Source organism: Nicotiana attenuata, unplaced genomic scaffold, assembly GCF_001879085.1.
Source record: "Nicotiana attenuata strain UT unplaced genomic scaffold, NIATTr2, whole genome shotgun sequence".
NCBI lineage: Eukaryota > Viridiplantae > Streptophyta > Magnoliopsida > Solanales > Solanaceae > Nicotiana > Nicotiana attenuata.
This window is the reverse complement of record NW_017671589.1, coordinates 207,414-217,928: the sequence shown is the minus strand read 5'-3', so window position 1 is coordinate 217,928 and position 10,515 is coordinate 207,414. Positions and strand designations below refer to the sequence as shown.

Below are 10,515 nucleotides of genomic sequence, written 5' to 3'. Positions count from 1 at the left end.
GCGTCATAAATTCTTTTGGTGAGATAATGTTAATATCACAGTTTGCATAGGACTTTGCAGACTTTGCTAAGTATGAATGAGTGTTGGACTCATAAGGCTCTGTGTTTAGCTTTGTTTTCAATTTTCGTTGTTTCTGAGCTTTTCTTTTCTTCATGTCCTAAAATGATTGCAAATGATAAATAACAGTCCATAGAGGTGCTCTTCTTAATCATTCACTGGGAAGGGAAAAAAAGAGACTTGGTTCACACTATCATAAGATATTAATAATCAGGACGCGTATCATATTTACATTACCATTATGTTATGGTAAGTGATTTTAATGTCACCATGCATTATATGTATCACTACTAGAATTCCGGTAAATATCGATCAGAAAAATCGACCAACGTTGGTCGGTTAGGCCAATTACCGACCAAAACCCGTCCAAATACGCTTGGTCGCTATTTTGATGGTCGTTTTAATATACCGACTAAAGATGGTCGGTAATTACCGACCAAGGTTGGTCGGTATGTTAAAACGACCACCTGAAGAATTTAAAACATTTACCGACCAACTTTGGTCGGAAATATATTTTAATAATTTAATTTTACTGACCAAAGTTGGTCGGTGTATTGAAATTATGTTTTCTTATTAATTATTAAATTTAAAAAACTACCAATCAAAGTTGGTCGGTAAATGAAAATATATATTTTTTTAAAAAAAATTAAAATTTAACAATACCGACCAAAGTTGGTCGGTAATGTTGAATTCTGGAAATTCCTTGTTCATTAACCAACCAACTTTGGTTGGTAATTGTAAATGTTTTATTTTATTAATGATTACCGACAAACTTTGGTCGGTAATTTGCAGAAATTTTTTTTTTATTAGAAACCGACCAACTTTGGTCGGTTTTCTGGGTTTTAATTTTGGCATAAAATGCCTGTTTTGGCAGCTACACCACCTGCCAGCATACCAATACACCAAATAGCAACATAAAACAACAACAACACAACAACAACAACAACAACACAACAACAATCACTACTAGAAAATGAGCCTATTGCAACAGTTTTTTTGTAACGGTTATAGAACCGTTGCCATAGAATTGCTATAGCAACGATTACAACCGTTACAATAGAAGTTGGATGATAGCAGCACACTTTAGATATCAAACCGTTACAATTGTAGTTTAACCGTAGCCATAGATGTGTTTTGCAACGGTTTTGTAAGGTGGCCTAATAGACCTGTCTATGGTAACGGTTATTTGGGAAACAATTATTATCGGAACGGTCTATTTTCTCCTCTTCAGTTTCCCTCCTAAAATTTGCTTAACCCGCCAATAACAATCCCTATTTCTTTTTATTTTTAATTAAATTTCAAAACATAAATATAAAATTATAATTTATATTCTATATCGTATAAACTCTCCTAATAAGTCCCCAAATATCAATACCCACCAAACTTTCAAAACTCCATCGATATTCCCAAAGCCTTATTGTCTTCTTTGCCATACCGTAAGAAAAAGTACCAAATCTGAAAATTGGGTTTGAGTTAAGGTTTTAGATCTGAAAATTTCCTCTATAAGAGAAAACATATGGAAGAATATTTGATGGTTTTATAGTGCTTGAAATCTAGTTGCTGCTTTTGATTCCCAAATCGCATCTCGACTTCCCGACTGCTTGAAGGGAAAGCTGAACCCAAATCCACCTTGACTGCTCGACTATTCGACTGCTTGAAGCCAAAAATTGGGAAAAGACGAAAGGCAAAGTTTGCAACTGGAATAACAATACAAATAGGTACTCCTTGAACAACCACTTTCGTTACTTTCATGTGTTTCATATTTCATGAGCTTTCTTTACAAATTCTTGATATTACCTTCTAATGGGGTTCAATTTTTGTAGTGATTAGTAGCTCTCTATAGTTGTAGATTTGGTTGTATTTGGGGGTTCAATATTTGAGTAAATAGGGTTGTATACTGCTACTACCTCTTTCATGGTATATTCCGATTGTTTTTTCAATTTCTCAACTACAGATTTGTCGAACTGTAGAATTCTTCGTTTACTGGTAGTGTAAGAAGAAATAATTATTGGTAGCTGAGAAGAAATTGTTGCTGGTAGCTAAGGAAAAAATTGTTATTGGTAAGTAGTTTTTAAATTAAATTTTGGATAATTGAATTTGCTGGTAGTGTACTTGTATACTTCTTATTTAAGATTTTTTATAATTTTAATTTTCTCTATATTTTCTTCCTTCACCATTATCAAGACTACTCCTAGGATTAGGGTTCTGTTTTGGGGTTTTCTTAATTGTTGGTTGAGTGCTCTCCAACTTCTATGTTGTAGGATGGTTTGAATTATTGGGGGTTTAAGGATCCGAGTTTGTTTTATTAAGAGGGTTTATAATTTATGCTTTTATTTTGGGCTAAAACTAGGATTTCATGTATCTTGAATCTCAACAAATTAGCTTCTTTAAGTAACTTTTGAAAATGCATATCATTGTTATGACATCGATATTGATTTCTACAAGGAAATGGCTTCAGTTTTACAAATAAAAGTTTCAAGTATATGCACAGAACAAGTAGGAACATATCATTACTGGCAACATTGCTATAGCAGAATCATAGCTGTTATGAGTATGAAAAATGGGTTAAATGACGTATAAAGTCAATCATTGAGATGTCCTAGCAATTAAGAAATTAAGAGAGGTCTGCTGCATTTCTCCTATAATAGAAGTATGAAAAAGGGTGAAATTTTTTCTGATCTGAGTCCTGTCTGTAATGATGTTTGTGATTAAGATTTTCAAGTACTTCTTCAATTTATTTTATTTCCCTTTGCGTTATTTTACATGCATTGCTAACTGCTTGTTTGATTGTTATATTTCAAGAATTATGTATCCACTATTACCACATTCTGATATTAGTAACAGTTGTCATTATTTTTAGTTTTCGAAAAATTTAGGATTTAACTAGTAGCGCTTTAGTTTGAGAATGCATTGAGAATTCATATAGCAAAACCTACTAGTTTGGATTTGAGGTATGGTTAGTGTTGTTGTTGGAATAATGTCGACAATCAGCTATATTGTTGTAACTTTAACTCTATGTCGTATCGATAACTGGAGTATATGGGCTGATTATTTACATTTTCAGGTGGATAGAATCATCCCGGGGACTTTACCATCCCAGGTGGATAGAATCATCCCAGGTAACAATTTCAAGATCTGTTATGTTCCTGCGCTTCTGAATTTGGTGTGACCTCTTCTCCACGGACAGGATTAGAGTTAGTTTCCTCACAAACAGGAATATTTTTTTCATTTGCTTCAGGTAGAGCTATGATCTGATTGTGTTCCTCTAGTTCCAAAGTCTTTGGTATATATCTTTGTATGATAGGTTTGTTTCTGTTTTGGTTTTTGAAATTTGGTTGTTGCTTGTTCGGATTTGTTTTGGCTCTTCCCTACATAACCATCTTACCTTTTCCATTGTTCCTCATTGGTTGAGTCTCCCATTTTTCCTCTTCGTTAACTTGAGCTTGCTGGCTAGTTGCACCTTGTTCCTTACCTGATGCATTTTTGTCATGGTGTTGACTGCATTCTGCTTTATATTTTCCAATTTCTCTTTGCTCCGTGGATTTTCCTTGTCCATGTGTCTCCTCATCTGTTTTGGTATTGATGGAAATATATTTTGATTTAATTCTACACTGGACTTCCTTGTGGCCTTGATGTTTGCAATATTGACAATAGTCTGGTACTCCCTCATATTCCAGAGGTTGCTAGAGATTGTAATGCATTAGTAGTTTCTCTGTTTTGTCCTTATTGTTCTATGGTTATTAAACCTTCTTTTTTCAGGTTAGAGACATCATCAACTGGTGTTAAGTTAACTTCCTTTTCAGCAGAGAAAGGCACTGGTACTTCTCAAAATAAACATCTCCCAATTACTGCTTTGAAGCGCCAGGGTAAAATTGATTCCACCTCTAACACTTACCGGATTTTGGGAAAGCACTTATATCTAGTGACATTGTGTTATATTGGTGTTACCATTAGTCATAATTGACATAGACTTCTTTTAGAATACTCATAATTAACATATATATGGAAATGTCAAATTGCTGGTTCAGAAATCCTGTCCTAAGTATGCATTCAATTACTTAAGAGTGATCTGCAGGATTGTGATAGTCTAGATGAGTTGCTGAAGAGGTGCATTTAGACTAGATGAGGTGCTGAAGAGTGATCTTGCAGGATTGTGGTATTTCGTGCTCAGAGTCCAAGGTTCAGTTTCGCTATGATTAAGATAGAATGTAAAGAGAGAGAATGAAGTTAAAGAGGAAGTGCCATGATTACTTTGATGACTCTCTTAAAACATCAAATGGGCAGGAAGAATTAAAAAACAAAAGAAAAAAACCTAAAACGAACATTTGCTTTCTGTGATATGGACTTACAGCTTTATTCCCAACAATCCAATAGCTGATATAATGCTGCACAATCCAACTCCAGCACCTAGAAATAGCTTGTAGCGCCTCTTCAGCAGAGACCCTTCTTTGCTTGACAAGTTGCAGTTAACATCATTTCACAACTTAAGCTTCTGAATCTAGATTTACGGGTTGATCCCAGCATGCTAGGTTTGAATGCTCGTTCACCTGGAGAAGCTTCCTCTGCACAACAAGCTGTTGTGCAACTAATCAATCGCCTATCCACTGGGAGTAATAATCAAGGTCAATACGTCTATCTTTGTTTGTTTCTTGCCTTCTTCTTCTCCTCCTTCTGCTTCTTTTTTAAAGTTTCACTTAAACTTATTCGGATTAGCTATAACCTTTTATAAAGAGAATAATTAGCTTATAATATCAACACATGTTGCTTCCTCACACATGTTGCTTCCTCTTTATCTTGGTTTTCTGTACTAAGCCATCTATTGATTGGCAAAAGTAACATCTATTGTGTGGCTGATTGGTTTTTGTATCTTTGGAACCTAAGTCAATTAATCAGTCAACTACGTTTCAGTTACAAACTAGCTGGGCTCAACTCCATACTTCACTGGTGACCATTTGTTTCAATTGCTTACCATTTGCATGATCTTCCTTTTCTGCTTCAGCTGCCCTCTTCAACCTGGCTCCGATGTGTCGCGTATTTGTACGCTCGATACGCAGCTTGCCATAGGCATTGAATGATTTCATCTCATCTGTGACCTTGACAAGGTCAACAACTGGCTGCTCCCTAGTAATAGGCATGTATGAACCCTGGACTTGGGTGGCAGTAGCAAGTTCCTCTGCACTAGAATCACCAGCCTTGACTTTCTTAGCACGCCATGGGAAGATGACAAGCTTAGCTTTGTAAGCTTAGTTGTTCCTGCGGCGATGATCAATAGCAATGCCAATGGTTGGTGCTAGTTTCTTGGGAATACCAGCTGCTTTTAGTTCTTCAAGAGAAAATCCCCTCCCAGCCCGGACTTTCATGTTGTATTTCAGTGTTTGTCCATGAACAATAGGTCGAAGTGATCCCGCAGTTGGCCTAGGGAAGATCTTCACAGCCTTCTACTGTCTAGCAGCACGTCTCCTCGTTTTCCTAGCTGGCTGGTTGAACCAAGTCCTTACATAGTTTTGCCTTGATCATTCCAAACAATCCCATTCTGAATTCAGCTTAGCAAAACCAATTCTGGGAAGCTTCCATTTCACTGCTGTAGTGGAGAAATGATGTTTTGCCATATTCATGACATCCTTAGAAGTTATTTTAGGAAATGGCTTATGAGTAACTAAAATGAGGTGTTCATTGATTGCTGGGATAATTCTATAAGGAGACATATAATATTTTCAAATCTATTCTTGCATCTAGACTTTCAAATGTGCCAAGTGATAATACCTGGTAGAACCTATAGACATAATTCTTGGATAGGATTACACTCTTAGTCATCCACCAACTGATAACGTGGTGTCTCAAGCTAGTACTTCTTTGGCTGGTCCCAAACTGTTGATTGAAGTGCTTCCATATATTACGGCTGATCATGCTATTAAGGAACAAATGTTCCTCATCTTCTTATTTATGATTGGTACAGCAAGAACAAATAGATGGTAGGGGGATCCCAAACCTGCTCATGTTAGTATCCCACTGTAATCTTATGTCTGGATAATCTCCACAAGAAAAAAGGAAAATTTAAAGGGGAATTTCTTGTGCCAAACCATCTTGTTGACTAAAGAGGTATTCTGATAAGTTCTAATGCAATTCCAAACAGATTTACAACTAAAATTTTCTCCTTGTTTTCCTAGCTGGCTGGTTGAACCAAGTCCTTACATAGTTTTGCCAATGCTTCTTGAAGTGCCCATTGGGTATAACATTGTTGTGCTTCATCTCTTACCTGGTTAGCTACTGCTTCTGGAGGCTTTGGGAGTACAAAGTCTTTTGCATTCTTACACGGATTTAAAGACAACCAATTACTTGTTGTCATCTCTGACTTATTTTTGAAAAACTTTGTGTTTTAAGATTTTTACTTGATATAAGAATGTTTCCTAGCAAAAAGAACTGAAGACTTAGAGATCGACATTCTAGTACATTTGAAAACTTTGTGCTTTATGCATTGTTTATGGACCATACCCATTCTTATAATCATAAACCGACTCTTGAAGGATAATGACTTTATTTATCCTCTTTTGTAGGTGGAGCAATTGAAGAATGGGAAGATGGAGATTGTGAAGATCTAGACCTTACTTAAAAACTTTTAATTGTTGTCCATGTTCTAGGAATCTTTTGTTATCAACATTTGAACTAACTCTTGAAGTGTTGATGTAAAACTTATGTGATTGGGTTAAAATATTTTGGTTTTATGGAGTAAGCGTTGATGTAAAACTTATGTGATTGAGTTAAAATATTTTGGTTTTTTGGAGATAATATAGATTATGAAGTGTTTTATCTTTTTTATTTATATAAATTTCAGGTTATTACAAATTTTATATATCTAAATATTCATTTACAGCCAGGGCGTAATAGTCTAATAGAACCGTTCCAATAGGTCTTGCAAACAGTTCCAATAGGTATGGCAAATTGCTCCAAAATAGTCTACAAGAACCGTTCCAATAAGCATTCAAAACCGTTCCATTAGGTCTTACAAATCGTTCCAGAATGTGCAACAAACTGATACAATAGGTAGTTAAAACCATTGCAAAAGAAATAAAACCGTTACAGTAGCGTAATGAAACCGTTAAAATATTTGTAAATAAACGCTGCAATAGCTTACATAACCGCTGCAACATATTATTGGTAACGGCTGCCAACCGTTGCTATAAACTATATGGCAACGGTTTTTAACCGTTACAACTGGAAAGAAATACTCGTTGCTTCAGACAGAGGAACAACCGTTGCGATAGATATACCCTAAACAACGGTTTGGGTAATCGTTGCAAGAACCGTTACTCTAGATCTACTGGCACGGCAGCGTGTGTAACGGTTGCTAAACCATTCCAATAACTCTATGGCAACGGTTTACCTCTCTGTTGCAACGGTTTTACGGCTGTTGCAATAGGCTCATTTTCCAATTGTGAATCAATAAATACATTAAAACTAACAAATTAAAGTTCAATTGAACATAAAAATCCAAAACCAAGTTAAAACTGATTACAACTAGTTCAAAACGGGTTCTATTTGTCTAGTTCAAAGTATATAAAGTCAAGGAGTGTTTTGTACAACATCGTCATCACCGTCTGATGAACTTTCATCTACAAGATGGTATAGAAAAGGGTCTTGTGGAGGACGGGAGGAACGATCACGGGGAGGACGGGAGGAAGAATCACGTGCAGGTCGAGCCTCTAGCAATGAATCACGAGACTGGGGCAACGGAAAAGCTCCAGTAGATAGGAGAGTTCTGATCCGAGCTTGCATGCCAAGGAATTGAGCATCTCTAACCCTTTCTCTTTCCTTGGCCGCTTCTAGCTCGGATGTGAGCTTTGTCACAGTCTCCCGCATAGCGGAGAGGCTCTCCCCATTAAGTTGATCGCCTTGCGAGGAAGTCCCTATTCCTTTCATTCCACACTTATAGCGATGGAACTTTTTAGTAGGAAGCCCGTATACCTTCCCCCATTTTGGACCGCCAGCAGACTCCATCCATATTCTTTCAGCATCCTCGTCCGCAGGTTGGGTTGGCTCGCCCGATTCACCAGCTGACTGAGTGCGGATGAATTCCTCCACGTTAGTTTGGCAGTGACCCTATACGAAAATTTAAATTGAATTAGTATTTCAAAATTTATATAAAAGTAAATTAAAATACTTAAAGAAAAGTGAAAGCTTACATACACAGTCGAGGCCTGGTCCTGGACCCACCTTTCTTGATCCGTCTCTTTCTTCTTCTTTACAATATGCGTCTCCTTGAATAGCTCATCATGGTTCATTGGACGCCCCAACTTCTTTTACTGAAAACAAATTAATCTAGTTAATAAACAGAATAGATATACTTTGAAAATTAAAATAATTTAAGCAATTACGTACCATTCTTCTTTTTATTGTCCCTAGGCTGGTTGCTCCTCCGATGTGCAAGGAGCATCCCTCCCCAGATGCACGAGATTTCTTTCCTTTTTTGCTCTTCTCTAAGAACTTTGCGGTAAGCCATTGCCTTTGCAAATCATCCCATAAATTTTGAAGTAACCAGTCAGGCTTCTTGTTCTTCTTTCTAGCATCAGAGAAAGCATCCGACAATCGCTTGCAAGCTTTATAATGAAAATTTGCAGCCACTTCCATGCTATAGCGGTGTTCCCATACACACTTGCTCTATATTTCAAAAGCTAAATATTATATGGAAATATCATAAATATAAATTATTAAACTACTTAAAGGAACATTTATACCTTAAATTGATTGAAAATTTGCTCCTTCAGGGAGAATGGGAAATCAGTCCAAGTCGCATAAGGGCCATCATAAAGCTTTCTGATGGCTTTGGTGATCATCCTCGTAGTCTTATTAGTCGGGATGAACCTGCAATTTAACAATAAAAACACGTTAATATCTTAGTAAAAACGTTACAAAACAATAAACACAAAAAATAACAAATAACTCTTACCCATCACCCTCAGGGACTATGATGATCCTGCGATATTGATCATAATGCACTTCCTCGTCACCATCATCATCATCGTCCGAAGCATGTGCATTAGAGGCATGTGTGGACGGTGTAGGGGGGTCAGAGCTATTACCTCGCAGGCGAAGGCCTGAAATAGATGGAGTCGTTGATGAAGATGGCTGCGATCCCTGTGACTGCGACATATCTGGATGGACCCCAGTGGCTGTGACTCGAGGGGCTGTGACATGGATGGATGTGATCTATGTGGCTGTGATATGTAGGGATGCGATATAGATGGTTGCGATGTAGATGGCTGCGATCCATGTAGTTGTGAGGCAGCTGGACTGCATGTCGGACGCATGGTCCTATGGCCCTGTGATGAAAGACCTGGTGTCTGGATGAAGGTGTAGGGCTCGTGATGCTGTGGCAGCTCAGTATAGCCGTGGGGTGGAGGATAAGACATAGGCATCTCTGAAGCGGGTGGAAAAGAGGGAGTATTATTATCTACCCTCCTCTTTCCCTTCCTAACTTTTCTCGACCCCGAGAACCAGTAGGGTCATTGTTACTGTAACGACCCAACCGATCGTTTTGAGCTCTAGCGCATCGCTCAGCGGTTTGAAGCCCTGAGTAGCTTCACTTCATGTATTATGACTTGTATGCGTGGTCGGAATTGAATTCTGGGATGTTCGGAGTTGATTTGGAGAGAGAATTCTCATTTCGGAAGCTTTAAGTTGAAAGAATTGACTAAGATTGGATTTATTGAGTAAACGACCTTGGAATCGGGATTCGAAGGTTCCAGCAGGTTCGTATGATGATTTCGCACTTGGGCATATGTCCGGATCGGGTTTCGGAAGATCCGGGAACATTTTGGCACCTATTGTGGAAGTTAGCCTTTTTGGAAGAATTTCATAAGTTTGGGTTGAAGTGCATCTCAGTGTTATTAATGTCCGTTTGGGATTCCGAGTCTGGGAATAGCTCCGTACGGTGATTCTGGTGTTGGGAGCGCGATCGGAAGTGAATTCGGAGGTCCATGGGTCATTTTGGAGTCATTTGGCTAAAAGATAGAAATTTGAAGGTTTTTGGGGAAGTTTTACCGAGAGTTGACATTTTGATATCGGGGTCGGATTCTGATTTCGGAAGTTGGAGTAGGTCCATAATGTCGAATATGACTTGTGTGCAAAATTTGAGGTCAATCGGACGTGATTTGATAGGTTTAAACATCGGAAGTAGAAGTTTGAAAATTTAAAGTTCATTAAGCTTGAATTGGAGTGCGATTCTTGGTTTTAGCGTTGTTCGATGTGATTTGAGGCTTCGAGCAAGTCTGTGTTATGTTTTTGGACATGTGCAGGCGTTTGGTTTGGAGCCCGAGGGCTCGGGTGAGTTTCGGAGTAGCTTCGGAGTGTTTTGTGAAGGAGTTGGAATTTCTGATTCTGGTATGATCACATTTGCGAGGAATTGGTCGCAAATGCGATCATCACATTTGCGAGATGGAGCTCGCATTTGCGAGCCTGGGC

General features: G+C 37.9%; 1 pseudogene; it reads right to left on the bottom strand.

Annotated features, from left to right (window-relative positions):
- Positions 1 to 1,557: 1,557 nt before the first annotated feature.
- LOC109209154 lies at positions 1,558 to 6,347 on the bottom strand (annotated as a pseudogene).
- Positions 6,348 to 10,515: the final 4,168 nt, after the last annotated feature.